We start from the raw sequence: 22,681 nt of genomic DNA, 5'->3' as shown, positions 1-22,681 counted from the left end.
CCAGCACCATGTGGTCTTTTAGAGCTTACAACCTCTGTACACAATTCTCTCTAAGAGGGTAGCCTCTGAGACAAATATTTCTCGACCTGCCCACTTCCAGTGAACCAATTAAACCTAACAGCTGGTGTTGACACAGCACTTCCTTCCAGGCCTTTTCCAGTGATAGACTCTAATCCTCTCCCAAGCTCTACGCAGTAATAGGTATTAATACAATTCCTCTGAATACATTAAGAGGAAGATTGAGTCAAGGAACATGTAATGGTTTGCTGAATACTGCTTTGTTGATAAGTGGTTCATTCATTCAACATTTCCCCCCAATTATGTTCTTGTCACTGTACTGTAAGGTATTTTCATATATATTAACTCATTTTTTCCCCAAATTTTCCCAATAAGAATCACTTGAGGCTCTTGTTAAACAAACAACTTCCCTGACCCCTGTCCTGGACATTCTCATTAAGGGATCTGCGATGAGACCCAGGAAGTTGTGTGCTTGTCCAGGTGATATTCTCTCTTTCTCTCTTTCTCTCTCTCTCTGTCCCTCCCTCCCTCCCTTAATGAATTATAACATCACAGACGATTATTATCATTAGGAAAGTTTGGAAGCACCATTTATTTCATTTAATTTTCACAGTCACCCTGGGTGATATTATTATGCACCTTTCTTGAAAAAGAAACATGAGACCACTGTATCAATATAAAAGGCTGAGATATAAAATCAACTCTAACTCCCACAGACAAGAGGTAACAGTTGATTAATTTCTTATATTCCTTCCTTGGGTTTTCCCAAGCACACTTTCTCAGTTAAACAGTTTTTTAAAAAGCTATTCATCCAGGGTTTGAGCTATATACATAATTTCTGCCTAGACCTGTGCCATACACTGGTGTCATGAGAAATTCTTAGTAGAAATTGTAAAAATAGTAGAAATAGTATTTCTATTTCTCCTCGCCCTCAATCACTCGTGCTCTCTTCCTGTCATCATGGCCAATTTTAAGCTACCAAAGACTTAACAGCCAGCTTAAAAGATTCCTGAATATTTAACAGGCATGAACCAGCCCCAGCACACTGCTGTGTAAATCTGATCCCAGAAAAAAAATAATTCATTTTCCCCTGGATCTTCTATTGCTTCCTACTGGGTACCTTATTTACTAGTAGACAAAGATTACTGACTCCTCCCCAGACATGCTCTGTGATATCGCACCACTATGCCTTTCTTCATGATGGTCTATTTGCCAGGAGTCTCCTTCTTCCTCATCTCCTCAAGGCCTATTTCAAATGCTTCCTGTTTCCTGAATCTTCATAGCCCTTGATCTGTAACTCTCTTATGAGACTTACAGCTTTCTATCTTACATTAGAGCTATTTTTCAACTTGTGTCCCATACAATTACTGGATAAAAGCTCTCTGTTTGCATCACCCCTGTATGCTGACAGCACTGAGATCAATGTCTGGTGCACAGCAAGCACTTAAAGCCACTTTGACAACATCTATCACATGCTTTCAATGTAGCAGGCACTGTCCTAACCCATAGGAGAAAAAACTCAGCATTTGGAAGAATTGGAGACCTTAAATTGAGGTTCCATGGGGAAACTTCAGAGTCAAATGGTCCATGTAAGTTGACTACTAACCGAGCCCAATATATTTGGAAGTTGTAGACAGCTTCCACCCAAGATCATTGGAACAATTAGTCTAGTCAGCAAAAATTTTTTATAAAGGACCAAATAGTAAATTTTGTAAGCTCTTTTGGTCCAGAGGGTCTCTAACAGAATGGTTCAACTCTGCCACTGTAGTGCAAACGCTGTTATAGGCTACAAATAAACAAATGAGCATGGCTGTGTGCCAATAAAACTTTATTTATAAACACAGACAGCAAGCAAGATTTGGCCCACAGGTTGTAATTTGTAAACTGCTGGTCTAGACACTTGAAAGCTCTGATTTCCAAACAGTCATGTGAATGTTTCTGTTCACATTCCTTTGGGTGTTATCATTCCTTTTTACTAGTTTCTAATAGCCCATCGATTTTCTTATTAATAAACTGGGTTAAGTCTAGGCTTTATTAGAGATAATCATTAGTCTAATTATAATTTAGCTAATTTGGGTATTTGTAGTGCAGCCAATCTGTTAAAACAGTATAAAGACATGTTACACTGACTTTGCCAGTAATGATACAACTTATAGATAATATATAAATAAAGTAAAATGTCCTTGCAATAGAAGATGATACAGATGTTATCAGGATGCAACTATTACTGCTGTCATGATAACATCTAGAGATAATATACTGAAGTTCCACTGAGGTTAACTGTATCTCATAAAGTACCTGAGTTCCTTTTCCTATGGTGAAATCAGCATCTTCAATGCCAACACAGAACCAAGACTAATTGTTCTGCGGCACTTGTAGATCATTTCTAGTGTATAATTCCCTAACACCCTAAATGTTTCCTACAAGAAGTCTGTATGGATAAAACTCTTCCCAAGAAAATAAACACTAATTGGTAAAACAGACTCCAAAGGTTAATGATCTTACTGTAGAAGCTGAAAAACTTGATACGGTCATCAAAAATAAGTTCCTTACTTTGGCTGCCGTGGTAAATAACATAGCTCTTACCCTGGGTATACAGGTAACCTTTTTAAACTCCTTTGCCCAAGTAACTATGGAAAAGAAAATAGCCTTAGATTTTCTTCTGGAAAATCAGGGGAAATCTTCCCCCTTTCTAATACTTCATATTGTACCTGGATTAACAACATGGGCAATCTATATCTAAGCTAAAATAAAAGGTGGGGCGCCTGGGTGGCTCAGTCGGTTGAGCAGCCAACTCTTGATTTCAGCTTAGGTCATGATCCCAGGGCCATGGGATTGAGCCCCATGTCAGGCTCCGCACTGAGTGTGGAACCTGTTTTGGATTCTCTGTCTCTCTTTCCCTCCCTCTCTCTTTCTCTATGTCTCTCTCTCTCTCTGTCCCTCTCCCCCACTCACACTCTGTCTCTCTCTCTAAAATAAAAAATTAAATTAAATTAAATTAAATTAAATTAAATGCAACCTGGCCATCTAGGGAAGACCTGAAGAGTCAATGGGATTGCTTTTTCGGTCAAACCTGAGAAGTCGTGTTTATTATTTAAAGTGACTATCGGTTCCTTCTTAGAATACTTTAATTATATTTGTCACACAAATTGTTTAATATGTTTTCAAGTCTTAAATGTTTCCATGCAGCCACTTTTCCAGCAGATGATTGACCAAATAACGACAACAAAAAAAATGAGCGCAAGATAAAATCATGCTTGTCAACACTCAACTGAAATTCAGATATCTACAAACAAAACCTCATCTTCAAAGAGATAGTGGAAATATGAAGAATACTTATGTCATTCTTGAAGCTTTAGCTAGAAGAGAACCTAAAGGAAGACTGAAAAAAAATTAATTTCCATACTCCTAGAAGACCAATTGTTCTTATAGCAAGGATGGAAGTAGACACCAGAATCAGTTTTAAACCTGCTTAATCAATAAATAAGAAGTCTGTAGCTATGGAGCCATCAGAATTGGTTTCAAACGTATTTACTCAAATCAAAGTCAACTTGTCTTTGTGAACACACTTCTGTAAGCCAACCAATTATTGAAAACTACCGCTCCTGAAGGTCAGCCGATCACGAATGGGCTCATTCCAATGACCTGCTTCTGGAAGTATACAATCAATAAGTCTTCCTCACATAATCACACTTCAACCATTGATAATAACTTATTTACTGAACTTCCATCAATCTCTGAACTCCATGCCTTTGAGTCCTAATACATGATCAACAGTCTTTCCTGCTTAAAGAAACTTCGACTGGAAAACATACCTCCTGTCTTAAGTAAGCAATAAATTCAGCACTGTGGGCTTTTATTTGTTGGTTTCACCACCATTTTTAGTGGAGGTTTCATACTTTGAGAAAATGGAGAAACGTAACAAGACAGAAAGGGCATTAATAGACACCACTGGTAACTTGAACAAAGACACGCAAGTACAAAGGTACTTGGTGAGTTCAGGAATTCGGAACCCCAGTATTAGCTGCTTGACATCAGAAAAGTCAAGTGAGAACTAAATTTTGAACTTTTGAGGTCAATATAAAGAGGTCATATTTTATCTTCTAGGTGTTGAGCGCTCATTGAATATTTTAAGTGGGGGAATTATAATTAAAGATGAGTTTTAGAGGATGAAAAACTGCAGTGCCAAAGTCACTGGTTGAATTGGCTATGACACAGTCAATATCTATATTAGAGACTCTAATGAATCTTATGACTTATTGCATGAGAGAGGTAAGGAAATTAGAAGCAAGGATGAGATTTTTTTATTTGAATGATTTATAGGAAGGAAAGGGAAGACAAGGGAAGGGAAGGGAATGAAGGCAAGGCATAGGAGGGAAGGAAGAGAGTAGAATTACTGTTAAGATCAGGTAGCTAACAAGTATTGACAATGGAAGGGGTATGAACAAGATTAAATTATGTTAACGTTTTCATACACTCTGCAATCCATTTATCTCTAACCTTTCTATCTCTAGATCAGCACCTTGAACCTTCATCCATCTCAAGAAGACCAGCCTAATGCAAGTGATAAAAGTACAGATAAAGATTTTTTAAAAGGAGATTAAGAGGTACAAACTTCCAGATATAAAGTAAATAAATCACAGAGATGAAAAGTACAGCACAGGGAATATAGTCAACAATACTGCAACAGCGAAAGATGGTAACTACACTTATCATGGAGAGCATTTTTGTAATGTATATAAATGTCAAATTGCTAAGTTGTAACCTGAAACTAACGTAACATTGTATGTTAATTATACTTCAACTTTAAAATAACTTTTTTAAAAGCCGTATAATTTTTGGTGTTTTGTCCTCTCATCCTGGGTTTCTCTCATGCATTTACCTAGAAGCTCTTCCATACTTCCTCAACAATCCACTTTCCAATCCTGGTGATCCACCACCCCAGGGTTGTGCACCAAGTAAAACAATCTGGGCTCTGGGCCCTGCCCTCTCTTCATTTCCCATCTAAACAGACATGGAGTTGTTTGGTGAATTAAAAAGCAAACTCATTTAGGTGGGAGAGTAAGGTCCTGGTATTTGGGCTTTTGTTATTAGAAATGGCTTCATGAAAAGACTTACCAAGCCTTTCTTAGAACATGATCAGTTAAGACAATTATCATTGGGCATTGAGGGGCCACTTATTCCCAGTATGCTAGGCTGTGACTTAAGGAAGCAGCCAGCAAAAGAGAAGGCAGGAATGCCAACAGGCTCTCTACTAAAAAGCTGTAAGATTTATGTGCATATCATTCATCCATAATCACTACATCCCCCCATCCCCAATACACACACACACACACACACACACACACACACACACACACACCTTCGGCACTACCACCATGGGCACACTGGTAAAATGGCTACCAAATAATCCCACTCCTCCATAGACCTCTTCCACCTATTTGGGGTCATTCTTCCCATGAGGTAGTAAATACAAATGAATTTATTCCTTTACTGACATAGGTATGCTATCAGTGGAAGCTCAAAAATACTAATACTCACTAATACTACTCACTCAATACTACTTTCCAGGTACTTTAAGTGCTTCACATATATTCCCCATAATATAGTACCTATTTTATCTCCATTTATAGGTGAGGAAATGGAATTTGAGAAATTCACCAAGTATATACAGCAGGAATTAATGCAGGTTTGTTTATTTGAGAGCTCAAGCTTTTAACCACTGTGTTATATTATCTTTCCTATACAAACCTAAGAACTAATATTAAACTAATAAGAATATTAAAGCTGTACATAATACAGGACCCATCTAAATATCCTTCCTAAGTTTCAAACACCACTACCACCTTTGTGACTTCTTTTTTCTTCAAATCTGTGTGAAAGTTTCTTTCTAACCTTATTAAATACTAAAATGTTGATTAAGGGGATAATTCTTCACACATTTAGCCAAAGCTTTCACTCCCTTAAAACTTTGGGCCCAAATAACACTGAAAAATTATATTCCCATTCATTCTGGGTTATGTGGACAATGCTTCCTTCCCATGTACATTTCCTACTCAGACTTTAATATCTCACCCGTTACATTAATCTCCTAGGACTACCATTAAAAAGTACCAGACACTGAGTGGCTTAAATGACAGAAATTTATTTTCTCACATTTCTGGAGGTCTGAAGTCTGAGATCAAGATACCAGCAGGGATGGTTTCCTCTGAGGCCTCTCTCCCTGGCTTAATAGATGGCTGTCTTCTCCCTATATCTTGACATTGTCTTCCCTCTCCATAGGTCTGCATCTCTTCTTATAAGGACATCAGTCACATTGGATTAGGACCAAACCTAATGACCTATTTTTAACTTAATCACCTATTTAAGAACCCTATCTCCATGTGGTCACATTCTGAGACACTGGGAGTTAGAACTACAACATACGGATTTGGGGTCAGGGGACAAAACTCAACCCATTACACACTCCAAGCCCTGAACCAGCACCTAGCATGATACTGATGGTCAAGAAGTGGCTAAAACCTTTACTGGTCAGATAACTGTCCAGAAAAACAAAAGAAGTAATAAATAAAATGGTGGCTCAAGAGAGAGATTCAAGTAAAGGCTGAATTTAAATTTCCCCTTCTGGGTGAATAAAGCTGAGCTTCAGATGGAGGGTGTAGTTGGGAGTGTGAGGTGGGGAGGGGAGGTCTAACCTTGGCTCTCCTGGGGACTTGCTGTGTGGCTGAGCAGTTAAATGGCCCCACAACTCAATTTCCTCATCTTTCATTCCCAGGGGCCATGACAGTGAATTAAGGCAAAGGCAGAGTCTTTAGGGGTCCCTCAGTGAGAAAAGCTGAGCTAGTTGAAGGCTTAACTATACATGCCAGGTAGCTTAAACATTCTTCCATCATTATATGTTTAAGCGACAATGTCTTAGACTCACTTTCTAGCTTGCAGCAAATATTTTTTGAGAATTTAGAATTACCCACTGAGATGGTTTTGAGCTGTAGTGCACCAAGGGATCTGACCATAAAAGCTTACCTCTGGCCTTTGCTTAGCTTCGAGCACAGGATTATATTTAGACCTGCTGCTTTATTTTCACACTTAAGAGTCTAGAGCCGTAGGAGTCTGAACAAGTTCTCCTGGTCTTCCCTGGACGTTAACATGTCTAAAAACAAAAGGAAGTTTCTCCTTTCAGGCTTTTCTTGGACTGGTTTTAAACAAAAAGAAAAAAGTTGAAGGGATAATGCAAGAGGACAGTTAGGCACTAAATTATTTGGTAAACACGGATGCTATGAACTGTAACTGCCCATCCCTTCACCTTCTTTAGCTATGTGGACAATTAACCCACCGTACAATTCATCTTACATATTTCAGGGACTCTTGGTGCAATTGTTCTCGTGTTCTCGTGTTCCATGGGGACCCTCTGGGGCTGAGATTCCTCCGAGGGTCATCTCTCAGGGCTCTAAGCAATAGAACAAGTTGACTTCCTTCAAGCTTTAACTGGAGGTATCATCCTATCCCCTCTTAAAAGCTTAAATCCAAAATGAAGAATTCCTTTTGGAGATCCCAATGCATTCCTAAATGATATTCCTAAATGATTCACCTTTCCCTTCCTCATACTATTTCCTTCTCTCTACTCCTCCATGAACTCTTCATTTTCTCTTTTCTTCTCCTCTCTCTTTTAGGTCACCAGACTTAGAACTCCAAGCCTACTCTCTCTAAATATACCATTTGCTTGCTGGAAAGAAGGTTGGGCATAAGGAATTAAAATACCTGGTTCCAAACCTAACTCTACCATATACTGGTGGTGTGACCTTAAGCAAGACACCTTTTATTTCTTTAGGCTCTAACTCCTATGTCTGTAAGACAGGGATAACAATAATGCCTGACAGTTTTATGGTGAGCAGCTCATAAAATAATATATGCAAATTATCTGGAAAGAGGCACTAAATACATTTGACTTCACATCAACCAGGCCTCTGAATAAATCTCAAATTTGAAAAGCCCCAGAATCCTAATCTGTAAAATGGAAATAATTATAGCTACCCTGCCTTCTTCATGATTATAGAGATTATGAGATAAAATATGTATAAAAGTGCTTTGCAAATTGGAAATCATTCAGTTAGTGTTAAGTATCACTTTCTGATTACTTCTTCACAGGGTGGAGGACGACAGTTCAGGATCAGCCTGAGTGATGCCGCTGCGGGATGGAATCTAAAGTCAGTATCGCCCACTTGTTCTGGTTCTTTTCTCGCTCTCTCTCCCTCAGGATGGAATACTATGTTGAAAGACTCTCCTTTTCTGTCTGACATGATTTCTTTCTGCACTGCAGGCTGTTCTCCAAAATGAATAATGACAATGCCATCTCTTCGATGAGGCAGAACACCAACACTAAATTGTGTCATCGCTTGTCTCATGCTGTAAAGGAGCATGTGGTGGGCCCAGCATCCCAGTTAGGGAATGGCCACCCTGGTGAGCTGGACAGATCTAGCCTGTTGAAACCATTGCTCAGATCCCTTGGCAGCCATTTAATATTATTACTTTCCCTTCTTTTCTTGGAATTGTGCTTCCTCCTGTCTCCATATGAAGCATGAGTGAACTGGGAGAAGGCTAGGAAGACGAAGAGGCTCAAAACAAGAGCAAAAGATAATAATGATAACAACTCACATTTGTAGAGTGTTTTACAGTTTATTAAGCCTTTTAAAATGTTACTTATAGTTCTTACTCCCTGCATAACTCATGCAAATTATTTCACTTCCACACCTCAGTTCCTCATCTATAAAATGGTGAAAACGCCGACTTCATAGGGTTCTGAGGACTGAAAACTAATGTATGAAAACAGTCCAAAAGTGTGTCTGGAACTCAATCCTTCATTTACTTAACAATATTTTGGAATGTCTACTATGTCTTAGATACTGGCCTAGGAACTGGAAAAAGATCAGTAGAGAGGACACACTAAAGCCCCTTCCCTTATGGTGCTTACACCTTGATGGCATATAATAAGCGCACACACACACACACACACATATCTGATATTCTTACAGAGAAATGAGAATTGAGAGGAATAAATACTTTAAAGAGAGTATGAAGATATAATTTATTTTGATTAGGAGATCAAATAAGACTGGGGAGGTGGGGAAAGGGCAAAAGCAAGGATTATTCTAAAGGTTCCAAAGGCTCAGGGAAAAGGACTGTGATTCCACACACACAGATGTAGACAGAAAGACAGTCTGGGTGTGGGGTAGGCAGCCTCTATAATGGCTCCCAAAGATCCCCACTCCTAGAGTAAGGGAGTGAGGTCTGGGCCTTTCAATGACAAGTGATGAGACACCACTTTCAAGATTAAGTAAAGGCTGTGACACCAGTCTTGCTTGTTCTATTTTACTTGCTCTCTCTCCCTCTCTCCCTTTCAAACCCTCACTCTGAGAAAAAGCAGCTTCCATGTTGTGAACAGCCCACTGGAGAGGCTTACACGGTGAGCCAACCAGCTCGCTAAATGATAACTGGTGAGGATCTGAGGCTCTCAATTCACATGAAAGAGACCGCAAGTAAATTTTCTGACGCCTACCCAAGTAGTGAGCTTGGAAGTGGCTCCTTCCCCAGTCAAGAGATGACTGCAGTCCTGGCTGACGCCTTGATTTCAACCTTTTGAGAGACTCTAAGTCAACCAGTTAAACTTTGTCCATATTCCTGACCCACAGAAACTAGGAGATAAGACATGTTTGTTGTCTTAAGCCACTACATCTGGGGGTAATTTGTTATGAGAATATCTCTTGTGCAATAAATAACTAACATAGAGTATGAAGACAATGAGTTCATTTTGGAGATTTCAGTTTGAGATGATAAAAACCATCTAAGAGTTAGCCAATAGGCAGCGTGGTATATGTGTCTGGAGGTCATTTCCCTAAGAGGAAAGTAGTGAGAATAGAGGCTAGACTATAGTGGATTGAGGAATGATGGAAGGGGAAGACGGGGAGATTGCTCTTTCAACTAGTGTGGCGTTCAAGAAGAAGAGAAGTACTGTGTCAGCTTCTTCCCAAGAGGAGAAAAGGAGTTCAAGAAAAGTTTTTTTGTTTTTCAGATACACATTTAAATAGAAAAAATTTTTAATTGATTTTTAAAAGGCGAGAATACTTATATTGAGAGAGAATTGCACAATTTAGAAGGCAAGCTCAAATATAAGAGAAAATGAGAAAATAATTAATGAAACAAGGTTCCAGATAGAGTAAGAGAAGAGGGAGCCAAAAGAATTAGTGGAGGGATTAGACCAAGCCAAGAAAGAATGGCATTTGTTTTCTACTGTTGCATAACAAATTACCACACATGTAGCAGCTTCAAACACAAACATTTACATCTCCTGCTTTTTGGGAGTCAGGAGTCCATGCATGGGTTAGCTGGGTCTTCTTGTCAGGCTCTCACAAGCCTAAGATGAAGGTTTCTTTCTACATTCCTTTCTGTATCTTGGAGTCCTCTTTCAAACTCACACAGTTGTTGAGGAACACAGTTGCTATGACCGTAGGACTGAGGTCCCTGCTTCCTTGCTAGCTGTGAGCCAGGTGTGGTTTGCAGCTCCTTGAGACAACCTTCAGTTCTTTGACACAAGGCCCTGCCATAGACTCTCACACAACATGGCAGCTTACTTCTTCAAGGTCAGCAGAGGAATCTCTCTCTAGTCTGTTAAGATGGACTCTTACATAAGATAATGTAATCAGGGAGTGGCTTGTCCATCATCTTTGTCACATTCCGTTGGGTAAAAGCAAATCACAGGTTCTACCTACACTCAAGGGTTAGGGATTGTACAAGAGCATGACTTTTGGGGGGCTCACCTCAGGGTGTGTCCACTGCAGGAAGGAAGAACAGAGAGGAACACAGATATTCATGTCATTTTACATGGACATATGCTGGGAAGATTTTTTTTTTTTTTAAGAACTGTTCTGTTGAGCACTGGGCAGGCGATTCTGCTGCCCGCTCTGGATTAAGCGTGCCTCTGAAAAAGCACCTCCCGTTTGCCCTGATGACCCCCACTGGCATTACTTCAGTTATGGGGCATGCCTCCCCCATATCCATGCCAAGGAATGAGTCTAACAAGGAGTTTGAAAGGATATCTGTGTTTGAGCTAGTAATTTTATTTAGAGATGCAAATTTGTAATACAGCAGAAGCAATTCTGAAGATAAGGAGCAATCCTGCCTGAGGTGCAGTGGCTCTAGAGAGACACCACGTAGTATAAAAGAAACACTAGAAAGCCAGAAACTAAACTGAGCCTATGCAAGCAGATACATATGTAGACTGAAACCACTCATTTCCTGATTCTATAGCTCAGTTTCTCATCTGTATGATGATGCTTCTAAAGTACATTGCGGGTTTCCAAGTGATACTTCTCAAACTATAAAGCAACTTCTACAGAGAAGTTCTCAGTAAATGAAAGAGTGTTTCCACCAAACAACAAGATTTCCGTTTCCTGAAGAACCCATTTAGTCCATCACTTTTATTTATCTGACATTTCAGATTTCCTGGGTAATAAATCTATGAAAAAAAAGTTCAACTCCTTTTAATTCATGAAAATAAATGTGAAAATCACCAAGCTAGTTAATCTCTAGGGTCTAACTCTGATCTTCTCTGGATCCATGACAGACAGTGTGCTATAAAGAGGGGTTTTTTTTCCCTCTTCTTTTATTGTGGTAAAAACACATAACTACAATATAGTGTTACTATAAATAATGCAATGTTGTATAGCAGATCTCTAGAATCTATTTGTACTGCATAACTGAAATTTTAAACCCATTGATTATCAACTCTCAAGTCCCTGGGAACCATCATTCTATTATTTGCTTCTATGAGTTTGACTGTTTTAGATATTTCATATAAGTGGAATCATGCAGCATTTGTCCTTCTGTGACTTTGGCATTAATATCCTCAAGGTTCATCCATGCTGTTGTATTTTGCAGTATTTCCTTCTATTTTAAAGGCTGAAAAATAGGCGCATCTGGGTGCCTCAGTCAGTTAGACATCTGACTTCAGTTCAGGTCATGATCTCACAGTTTATGAGTTTGAGCCCCGCATTGGGCTCTGTGCTGACAGCTCAGAGTCTGGAGCCTGCTTCAGATTCTGTGTCTCCCTCTCTCTCTCTGCCCTTCTACCACTCACATTCTGTCTCTGTCTCTGTCTCTGTCTCTCTCTCTCTCTCTCTCTCTTTCAAAAATAAATAAACATTAAAAAATTTTTTTAAATAAATAAAGGCTGAAAAATATTCTATTGTATGTATATACCACATTTTAAAAAATCCATTCATTTTCTGTGGACATTTAGGTTGTGTCCATACCTTGGCTATTGTGAATAGCATTGCAGTGAACATGCGAGTGTTAATATCTCTTCAGACCCTGATTTCACGTATTTTGGATATATATCCAGAAGCTGGATCATGTGGTACTTCTATTTTTAACTTTTTAAAGAAGCTCCATTCTCTGTTCCATAGTGGCTGTACTATTTTGCATTCTAACCAACAATGTACAAGTGTTTCAATATCCCCATGTCCTCACCAACATCTGATATATCTTATTTGTGTGTGTGGGCATTGTCGAGGGGGGGAGGAGTACTGGCATAAAGACAGACATAAAAACCAATGTAGCTGAATAGAGATCCCAGAAATAAATCTATGCATGTATGGTTAAATGATCTTCCACAAGGGTGTCAAGAATACAGAATAGGGAAAGGACAGTCTCTTCAATAAATGGTGTCAGAAAATTATATATCCACATAGGAAGGAAGGAAGGAAGGAAGGAAGGAAGGAAGGAAGGAAGGAAAAGGAAAGGAAGGAAGGATGGAAGGAAGGAAGGAAGGAAAAGGAAAGGGAAGGAAGAAAGGAAGGAAGGAAGTAAAGAAGGAAGGGGAAGGAAGGAAGGAGGGAAGGAAGGGAAGAAAGGAAGGAAGGGAAGAGGGAAGGAAGGAGGGAAGGAGGGAAGGAGGAGGGAGGAAGGAAGGAAGAAAGGGAGGAAGGAAGGAAGGAAGGAAGGTAGGAAGGGAAATTAGACCCTTAGGGCATACACAAAAAAACAATGAATTCAAAATAAAGACTTAAGCATAAGTCCTAAAACTATAAAACTCCTAAAAGAAAACATAGGAGAAAAGCTTCATGACCCTGGTTTTGGCAATGGTTCCATGGAAATGACACCAAAGCACAGGCAACAAAAGCAAAAAATGACAAGTGGAAATACAACAGAAAATGTGTGGAATGGGAAAAAATATTTGCAAATCATGTATCTGATAAGAGGTTAATATCCAAAATATATAACGAATTCCTACAATGTAGTAATTAAAAAACTAATAACCAATTAAAAATTGGCTAAGAACTTAAATAGACATTTCTTCAAAAGTGACATGCCATGGCCAGTAGATATATGAAAAGATATTCAACATCAGTAATCATGAAATGAAAACCAAAACCACAATGAGGTATAATCTCACACCTGTTAGGATGCGTATTATGAAAAAAAAAAAAAAAAAAAAGACCAAAGTGTTGGTGAGGATGTGGAGATATCAAAGCCCTTACAGGTACTTAAAACTAGGGCTTTGGAGCCAAAATATTCTTGGATTGAATTGTCACCACCACTCCGGAACCTTGAACAAGCTACTTAAATTTCCCTGAGACTCTATTCCCTCGGAAAGGTAATAACTGAATCACCCACACAGGACAAATGTGCAGATTTATTCTGAGAGTTAAAGTTAATTTGTCTGAGACTTGTTTCCCCATAGCCCAGCTCCCTGAAAAGTTCAATGGAAGCCAGCTTGATAGAGTCAAATGCTTAAAGTGGTCAGTGCTGGCAGAACAGTTTGCCAAGTCATGAAAGCTATAACCCCAAGGCCTTGACCTCAGCTCCCTTCACCAGCAAAAAGGGCTAATGCTTCTGCAACCATTAATGCTGAGGTGGTAAATCATGCCACCTGCCTGCCAGGTCACCCCGTTGCAATTGCATGGCTTCAATTCCTGATCATATCAGGACAGGGTTTCTCAGTCTCACACTCCTGACATCTTGAATAGGGTAATTCTTTATTTGTGGGCAGCTGCCCTGTGCATTGTAAGATATTTAGCGACATCTCTGGCCTCTACTCCCTAGATGCTAACTGCATGCTTTCCCCACGTGGGAACAATCAAAAATGTCTTCAGCTTTTGCCATTTGTCCCCTAGAGATCAAAATCCCCCTTGGTTAATAATCATTGCACTAGGTGAACCCAGACGAAAAATGCTGAACTGATAGAATAAGGCTGTGGCCAGGTGCTAACCATAATACTGCTGTTGCATCCCAACTCTGATTACACTAGGAAATAAACTGTGCTTCCCTAATCACATACACCTTAAAAGCCCACAAACTTTGAGTCAAGGATTCTGTGGCGGACAGACAAATGCTCCCCGCACCCAAGACATCAGTTCCAAATCCCTGAAATCTATGAATGTGACTTTATGAAGAAAGGGGGATTTAATTAAGGATATAGGGATGGAAATACTATCTGAGTTATCTGGGGCGGTGGGGAGACCAAAATGAAATTACAAGTGTCTTTAAAAGAAAGGGGAATTTGAGACATAACAGAGGAGACTCACACACAAAGGAGAAGAAAACAATGTGAGCATGGAGGCAGAGAACAGAGTGATGGGGCCCCAAGTCAAAGAATGCTAACGGTCACCAGAGGTCGGAAGAGTCAGAGAGTGGACTCTCCCCAAAACCTCTGGAGACAGTCCTGCCCTGCCCGCAACTTAAGTGTCACCGATGATAACTGATTTCACACTTCTGGCCTACAGAATGGTTATTTCAAGTCGTCAAGTTTGAAGGTAATTTGTTACGGCAGCCACAGGAAATCCATACAGGTCCTACCCAGCATTTGGCTCTGGTCCTGTTCTATCCCTGTGTGCTGTCCCTGCTCCAGTCTCTGTGCGATTTCCATGATAAATTCCACTCCAGCAGGCCCTGTGTGTGCTATCTGAAAGTAGGCCTTGGTTTGCACAACACAGTCAGAAACAAAAACTCTTTCAGTATCTATTATATGTCAATGTTCAAGGCCCTGAAAACACAGTAATGAATAAAACTAGCCCTATTTCAGGCTGGGAGCAAAAATTGTACAAGGAAAGAAAGAAGAAAGGAGGTAGGATAAAACACAATAAATAAACAAAGCTAAATAAATAACAACAGATAGAAAGCCCAGAAACAAACACGGACCTTAACAAAAGGAACACTGAAATGCCAGTGGGAAAGCATGTATTTTGGTAAATGGTGCTAGTCAACTGGGTGTGCCTATGGGTGGAAAATGAATATTAAGCCTTTATCTACCATTATGCTCCCATATCAATTTCAAATGAACTGCAGATCTGAATGTGAAATGAGAAACTGTAAAGCTTTTAGAATAAAACATAAAACACCTTCATGATGTGGGGTAGGCAAAAATTCCTTAACATGTTTTGAAATGTACTAGTCATAAAAGAAAAAAAATAAAGTAGGCTAAATTAAGAACTACTACTAGGGCACCTGGGTGGCTCGATTGGTTGGGCGTCTGACTTCGGCTCAGGTCAGGATCTTGTGGTCAGTGAGTTGGAGCCCCACGCCAGGTTCTGTGCTGACAGCTCAGAGCCTGGAGCCTGCTTGTGATTCTGTGTCTCCCTCTCTCTCTGCCCCTCCCCAGCTCACGCTCTGTTCTGTCTCTCAAAAATGAATAAACATTAAAAAAAATTAAGAAAAAAAAGAACTTCTGTTAATCAAGACATTATTAATAGAGTGAAAGGCAGCCCAGCCCACAGAGTGGGAGAAATACTGCGATTTCTTTTTCAGACAACTGAAAAAAATAGACAAAACACTTGGACAGTTTAAAAACGAAATGATGCAAATGACAATAAATATATGAAAAAGTTCTCAATCTCACCCATCATTGGGGAAAAGCAAAGTAAAACCATAATGATACGCGTACTTATCGTGGCACAATGGTGTTCCGGCATAGAGAAGGATATGTGGTATGGGTGAGACCCGGCCAAAACATATTTCAAAGTGTCCTTGTGATGAGGGAGCATAAGGCAAGCTGACAGGCCAGGTGGGATATGTGGGATATTCCTCTGGCACTTCTGGCTTCCCAAGAACAAAGGAAAGGGGAGAATGATGTGGGAAACAAAGGCAGAAGGAAATGGCAGATAGAATTAAATTTCCTTATAATCAGCAGCCCATTGACAAATACTTGTGGCGGGCAGAGTAAGTTTCTCCAGGAACTCCCTAATGTCTTGATGCTAATGCTTTGCTAGAGGGAAAACAACCCTAGCTTGACAATAGCTGGGAAAACAACCCTAGCTTGACAATAGCTAGGCCTCCACTATCCTGTGAGTCTTTAGCATATGAAAATCTCACTGGAAACTTCTCCTGGACTTTACCTCCCTCAACCCCATAGGGTTGACACCAGCCTTCACCAGTCTCTCACCAGAGACATCAGTCTCTCCTCATGGTCCCCCAGCAGCTCTTCCTGCCCACCAGTCCTGTCTCGTACTTCAATAAAAATCACCTTTTTGCACCAAAGACGTCTTCAAGAATTCTTTCTTGGCCATTGGGTCCGGACCCCATGAACCCCACTACTACCCCCAAAAAACCTCATCACTTGGACACAGGCAAAGTGAGCTCCAGGCCTGATGCCTTCCTTGACTCTGCTTTTACCTGATTCACACATCCATCCCACACTTACTTCTAATACTGTGGACAGATACAGTGGATACACTGGCCAATAAAACTGACATGGGTTTTACCTTCATGAAGTCTAGTGAGAAATCCAGACACTCAGCAAACTCCTAAATATATAATTACAAATGGTATGTGCTACAACATAAAATAATAGTTACTGTGAGAGAGAAAAATAGGGGGAAGGGCTAAGCAAAGGCCACAGAGGAATTGCTACTTAGGCTGAGAAGTGAAGGCAAGAATAAAAAGAAATGCCCTTCAGGTAGAAGTGATAGCCTAAGGCCTGAAGGCTGGCAGAAACATGAGGTTACAAGAACAGAAATAGGGCAGCGAGGGTGTTATTAGTACTTTAGGTGAGGGTGGGAGGAGACCGGAGCTATACAAGGGTCCAGGGTCATACACGTCTTTGCAGACTATTTATACCTTTGAATTGTATGTTAAGTGCAGTGGAAGCCATTATAAGATTTTAAGCATGAAATTAATATAGTCCAATTTAGATGTTTTAAAAAATCTGGCTGGCTTCTGTGTGGAAGATAAATTGAATGAAGAGATCAAGACTGGAAACCTGGAGGCCAATTAGAAAGATGTGTCCATCGTTCAAGTGGAAGACAAAAGGGGCCATGTCACTAAGTCTCAGCTCATTCTGTTTGTCCACTGTGGACAGGTCAATAAATCGAAACTCAAGATGTTGGGGTAAGAAAAGCAACTTTACTTGGAAAGCCAGCAAACCAAGCAGATGGCACACTGTCGTCCCAAGGAACCGTCTCCCCAAGCATTAGATTTGAGTTTCTTTTATGTAGGAAGAGGGGGAAGCAGGAGAGGGTTGGAGTCAAAAGGTGACCGACATCTGTAGACATCAAGGAAGGTCATGTAATTTCTTTGTCTTTGGTCAGTTGATCGTCGTGTATAGAAATCTGGTCAACATAGCAGTCATTTCTGTACATATTTCCTTATCTCCTCAGGTGAGGTAAATTTCAGGTAAAAAGCAGTTTTTGCAAATCTTAGCTGTAACATGCCTACATGTAAAGCTAAGCAGAAATTTCTAAGCTATAGGTCACAGCAACAAGGGAAAGAGAAGCAATATGGAGTCAGACATGCTAAGTTTCTCCTGTTACAGCTGGACCAGGAGAGTGGTCCTGGAGATGGAGAGAGGTGGATGAGTCAAGTTACTTTGGAGATAAAACCAAACAGTTCAATGGAATAGGGGCATGCTGCATCTGAGAAGGATTGTATTTTCAACTTCACAGAAGAGAATCAGCTCCATGGGCATGACTTTTCCCATCATGCACAGGACTTGAGATTGTTCAGGGGTGGGAAAGAAATCAGCCTGTCTTTCCCACTTCTGAATTCTCCTTCTCAATTAGGCAAATGTGAGGATCAGCCCCCAGCTCTTTGGCTATTGGATGCAGTTGTTTTCCCTCTCTTTTATATCCTCTCAAGTAATTCCAAAGACAGTTGCAAAAACAATCCAATATTAGATATGTGTACTTAATTAACTCTAACCTGAATCCTTTACGCTGTAGAGGTTAAATTCAACTTCCTGTTGGAAAATGACTTTCTTCTTCCCAGCAGGAGGCAGTGTGAGATTTTTGCAGAAACCTCTGAACCTTACTTCTCACCTTCTCCTCTGAGGCCTCTGGGCTGAGAATCCACTTTATCAGCCATACAAGGGAGTGCAGGAGGCAAAGGCCATCTTCCTTAGCCTGCTTCTGAGGAGGCTATTAAAAAGACAGCTTTACAGGACGTTTATAGTGTTCTTGATCCTAGAGGGCAGGCCTGCAGGGCCTGGCAGGGGAGAGTGTTTGTGTGTGTTCTGGATGAAGCTGCTGTCTTCAAATCCAGATGGCCCATGATGTCACTGGAAAAAACCCTGAAACGTGCTACGAGAAAGAACGTTTTTATGGCTCCCTGTGTAATGTTCCCATACGCTGGGCTTGAGGTGGGGAGAAAAAGGAACTGACAGACTTTTCTACTCCCCACAGCCCTCCCCATCTGTCACTTTGGGCTGTAGGGAAAGGAAGGGCTGGAGGAAGGAAAGGGATTAGGTAGGAAGAGAGGAAACGCAAAAGGACAAAGGGAGTTGAGAGCTAATCCTCTTTCCTTCATCCGGCCTCATCTTGGCACGCGGTACTTACCACATGGGGGTACGGTGATTTGTTTATGGATGTGAGTCCCCTACTGGACTGTTTGAAGTCAGTGTTCCTGCCTTACTTATTTCTTTAACCTAAGAACCTAAGGCAATATCTATTAGACATTAGATGTTCAATAAATGCTAAAAGAAGGGAGTTCTACATTGCAGCCACATTATTAAAGACCAAAGCAGGAAGAATCAAGAAAAAGAAAAGGGGAAAAAAGGTACTGCCTCTTTTATTGTTCTACTGCTCATTTCACATATCGTAACAGACACCTTTGGATAAATTTTCCTTGTTGCTGCTGTCTGAGGTAGAAGTTATTAATCCCACTCCACAGAGGAGAAAGCTGAAACCTAGAGAAGGTAAATACAGTGCCCATGACCAGTCTGCAAGTACAGCCAGCACTGAAGCCCAGGCCTGCTTGACTTTGAAGCAATTCTCACTTGCACGACCTGCCTTACTCAGGAAACAGCCACTCCACGCTCTTCCCTACCTCACAAACAAAACAGAAAGAAGTAGGCCACGTGTGAGGAGCAGTGGGCTGGGAATGTGAGTCCTAATTCAGTACTCATTATAAATAGACTCTGCTGTACCACAGTGCAGGGGTGCTTTTAATAACCCTTACAGCTGGATTTCTTATAATTTTCTAGCTATTTCCCCCTGAACTGAAAGTAAGTTCTAAAGAGCCTAAGTTACTCAAGCAGTGGCTTATATAATGAGAAATGATGGCTTACAAGGAGAACCACTCCCTATTTAGGCTAAGGATGACCTAAATCAGCTTTGGTTCTTCAGCTAAAAAAAAAAAAAAAAAAAAAAAAGTACAGGGGAGAGTAAGAAAAGAACAAGAAAGAAATAATTAAGAGTTACTCTGTGAAGGGGTGCCTTGGTGGCTCAGTCAGTTAAGCATCCGACTTTAGCTCAGGTCACGATCTCACGGTTTGTGGGTTCGAGCCCCACGTTGGGCTCTGTGCTGACAGCTCAGAGCCTGCAACCTGCTTGTTTCCCTCTCTCTCTCTAACCCTCCCCAGCTCATGCTCTGTATCTATGTCTGTCTCTCTCTCAAAAATAAACATTTAAAAAATAAATTAAAAAAATAAAATCTTAAAAAAAAAAAGAGGGACTCTGTGAAATACTTCATAGTCAAAGAAGGAGAAAACTCCCCTCTCCTGGATTTGAGAGGGGAACCTTGTTTAGGGGTAAGAGTTGGGGCAAGACTGAGGTACATACCTTGCTAATTATAGACACATAAGATTTCAGAACTGAAAATTCTTTTGAATGTTAAGTTTAAACTCTTAAATATCTAAGCCATCTACTTCACTTCATGTCTGAGAAAACCTGGTCCGGAGGGTAGAGAAACTTGCCAAACGTTGTAATAGGTTATTAATAGAAGTAGCACAGAACTCAGGAGTAGCATAGAACCCCAGTTAAGAGGTCTACTCCATTAAGAAAACACGTAAGGCTCCAGGTGCTAGCCCTTACTTGAGCCACTCTATTCTGGAAATTATCAAGGAATCTTCAGGGCCGCTATGGAGATGGTAGGAAGTATCCCTGTCTATGCTCAGCCAAGAAGCCGGGTTTCCCTAACATGTGACCAGATAGCATCAAGAAGTGTAGGTATTTTCCTCTCCAGGCATATTAGGGGTATGTTGCTAAGGACTACAAGATATGAAGGAGAGATTTCAATGGGCATTTCCTCACACACTAATGTGCCATGTAGGTGTATTTTTCAGGTGATTATATATATAATAAAAAAAGTTTCTTCACCTGGCATTAGAATTCTTTTTAAAGAAGGAACTCCCCCTATTTGGAAAATTATGCTTGAAACTGAAGGTAAGCTGTTGAGGGTCAATGCATCTTCAAGGTCAAAATGGCACAGAAGGCAATACAATACAGTGCCTTGAATAAAAATAAATTTATTTCTTAAAATAAGGAAGTGAAAGCTAAGAGCAAAAGAGGAAGAAGAAAATAGATGCCATGTGAAGGAAGAACCAAGTAAAGACCCTCATTGGGGATTAAACAAAAAGTATACTTGAGAATGCAATATTTTACACAGTGGGTTTTCTTTATTGTGTGTACTACTAACTTTCCTGTGACATCTCCCCCTATCTAAGCTCTTAGGTAACACTTTCTACACTCATACATACTTTGTGTGATTCAAAACTCTTGGCTGTTCGGTTGGCTGGTTGATGGAGAAACTAATGAAAATGCATATATTGACATGGACAAAACAGGAAGTAAGGCAGAAAAAAAAAAAGCCTGCTTCAATCCTGACCATAACATTCATTCCATACTTACTGAACATTCTCACTGTATGAAAAGGAGTACACAATACTTTCCAACTGATTTTATGAGGCCAATATAACCCTGATATTAAAATATGACAAAGTCATCACAAAAATTAAAATTATAGACTAAAAGCACTCATGAACATAGATGTACAAATTACTAAAAGAAATGACAAAACCAAACCCAGCAATCTTCTAAAAAAATACACCATGCCAAGTGGGGTTTATCCCAGAACTTAAGGTTGGTTTATCAGTCAGAAACAGATCTATGTATTCATCATATTAGCAGACTAAAAATAAACAAGTGAATATCTCAATAGACTTAAAAAGGCACTTGAAAAAATTCAGTGTCAATCAGAATAAAAATTCTCAGAAACCTAAGAATACAAGGGTATTTTGGAAACCATGATTAATATCATAATTGATGGGCAAAGGTACCCTTTCCCTTGAAGATAAGGAATAAGGCAAAAAGATCCACGTTTATTACTTTCATTGAACATTGTGCAGGATGTCCTAGTTAGTGCAAGAACACAAGAAAGAAAAATAAAAGACAGACTTTAGAAAGAGACAATTTAAACTTATTTTTTCACAGAAATTATAATTGTTCATACAAAAATCCCAAGGATTCTACAACACAGCTGTGACAATTACTAAGCAAATTTAGCAAGCTTGCAGGACTCACGCTGTGATTCTATATAACTGGCAACAAACAACTAGTAAGGTAAACTTTAATATTTCCATTTATAATAGCATCCAAAAGCATGAAATAGCAATAACATAACAAAAGATAGACAAATTTTTTTTACAGAAATCCTCAAAACTTTGCTGAAAGAAAGTGAGATGATCGAATATATTTACTATTTCATGAAGTAAAAGGCTCATAATTATTAAAATGTCAATTCTTCTCAAATTAAAGCTGATTCTAAACATAGATGAAAATACAAAAAGCTAACACAAATCTGAAAAACAGAACAACAAAGCTTAGGATCATACACCAGCTGATTTCGAGAACTTTCGATATAGCTACAGTAATCAACACAGTGGGGCACTAGAATAAGGACAGACATACAGGTCGATAGAGCACAAAAGGAAGTTCAGATACACGCAGATACACACACACACACACACACACACACACACACACACACCCCTATACAGACAGACAACTGATTTTTAACAAAGAACCAAGCTAATTTGGTGGGGGGAAATGATGGTGATAGTCTTCAAAAACTGGTGCTGGAATAAATGGATATCCGTATAAAAGAAAAGAAACTCTAATCCCTATTTGCACGCCATACAAAACAATTAACTGGAGACGGGTTTCAGATACAAATGTGAATGCTAAAACCATAAAAGTTTTAAAAGAAAAATGTAAAAATGTATTTATCATTATTGGACAGGCAAAGATTTCTTAAATAGAGCATACCAAGTACTACCACAAAAGAAACAATTATAAATTAGAGTTCATCAACATAAAAATTTCTTCACTTGAAAACCAGTATGGAGAATATGAAAAGACAAGTCATATGGTGGAAGACAATATCAATGATGCATGCAGCTGAC

At 39.7% G+C, this 22,681-nt stretch overlaps 1 pseudogene; it reads left to right on the top strand.

Annotated features, from left to right (window-relative positions):
- Window positions 1-13,845, top strand: part of LOC125913339 (melanoma-associated antigen B18-like) — an 80,045-nt pseudogene extending 66,200 nt beyond the window's left edge.
- The last annotated feature ends 8,836 nt before the right edge of the window (window positions 13,846-22,681 follow it).

The sequence above is a fragment of the Panthera uncia genome (assembly GCF_023721935.1).
Source record: "Panthera uncia isolate 11264 chromosome C1 unlocalized genomic scaffold, Puncia_PCG_1.0 HiC_scaffold_4, whole genome shotgun sequence".
Classification (NCBI taxonomy): domain Eukaryota; kingdom Metazoa; phylum Chordata; class Mammalia; order Carnivora; family Felidae; genus Panthera; species Panthera uncia.
Note: the sequence above shows the minus strand (reverse complement) of the source record. Positions and strands in the feature narration are given on the sequence as shown.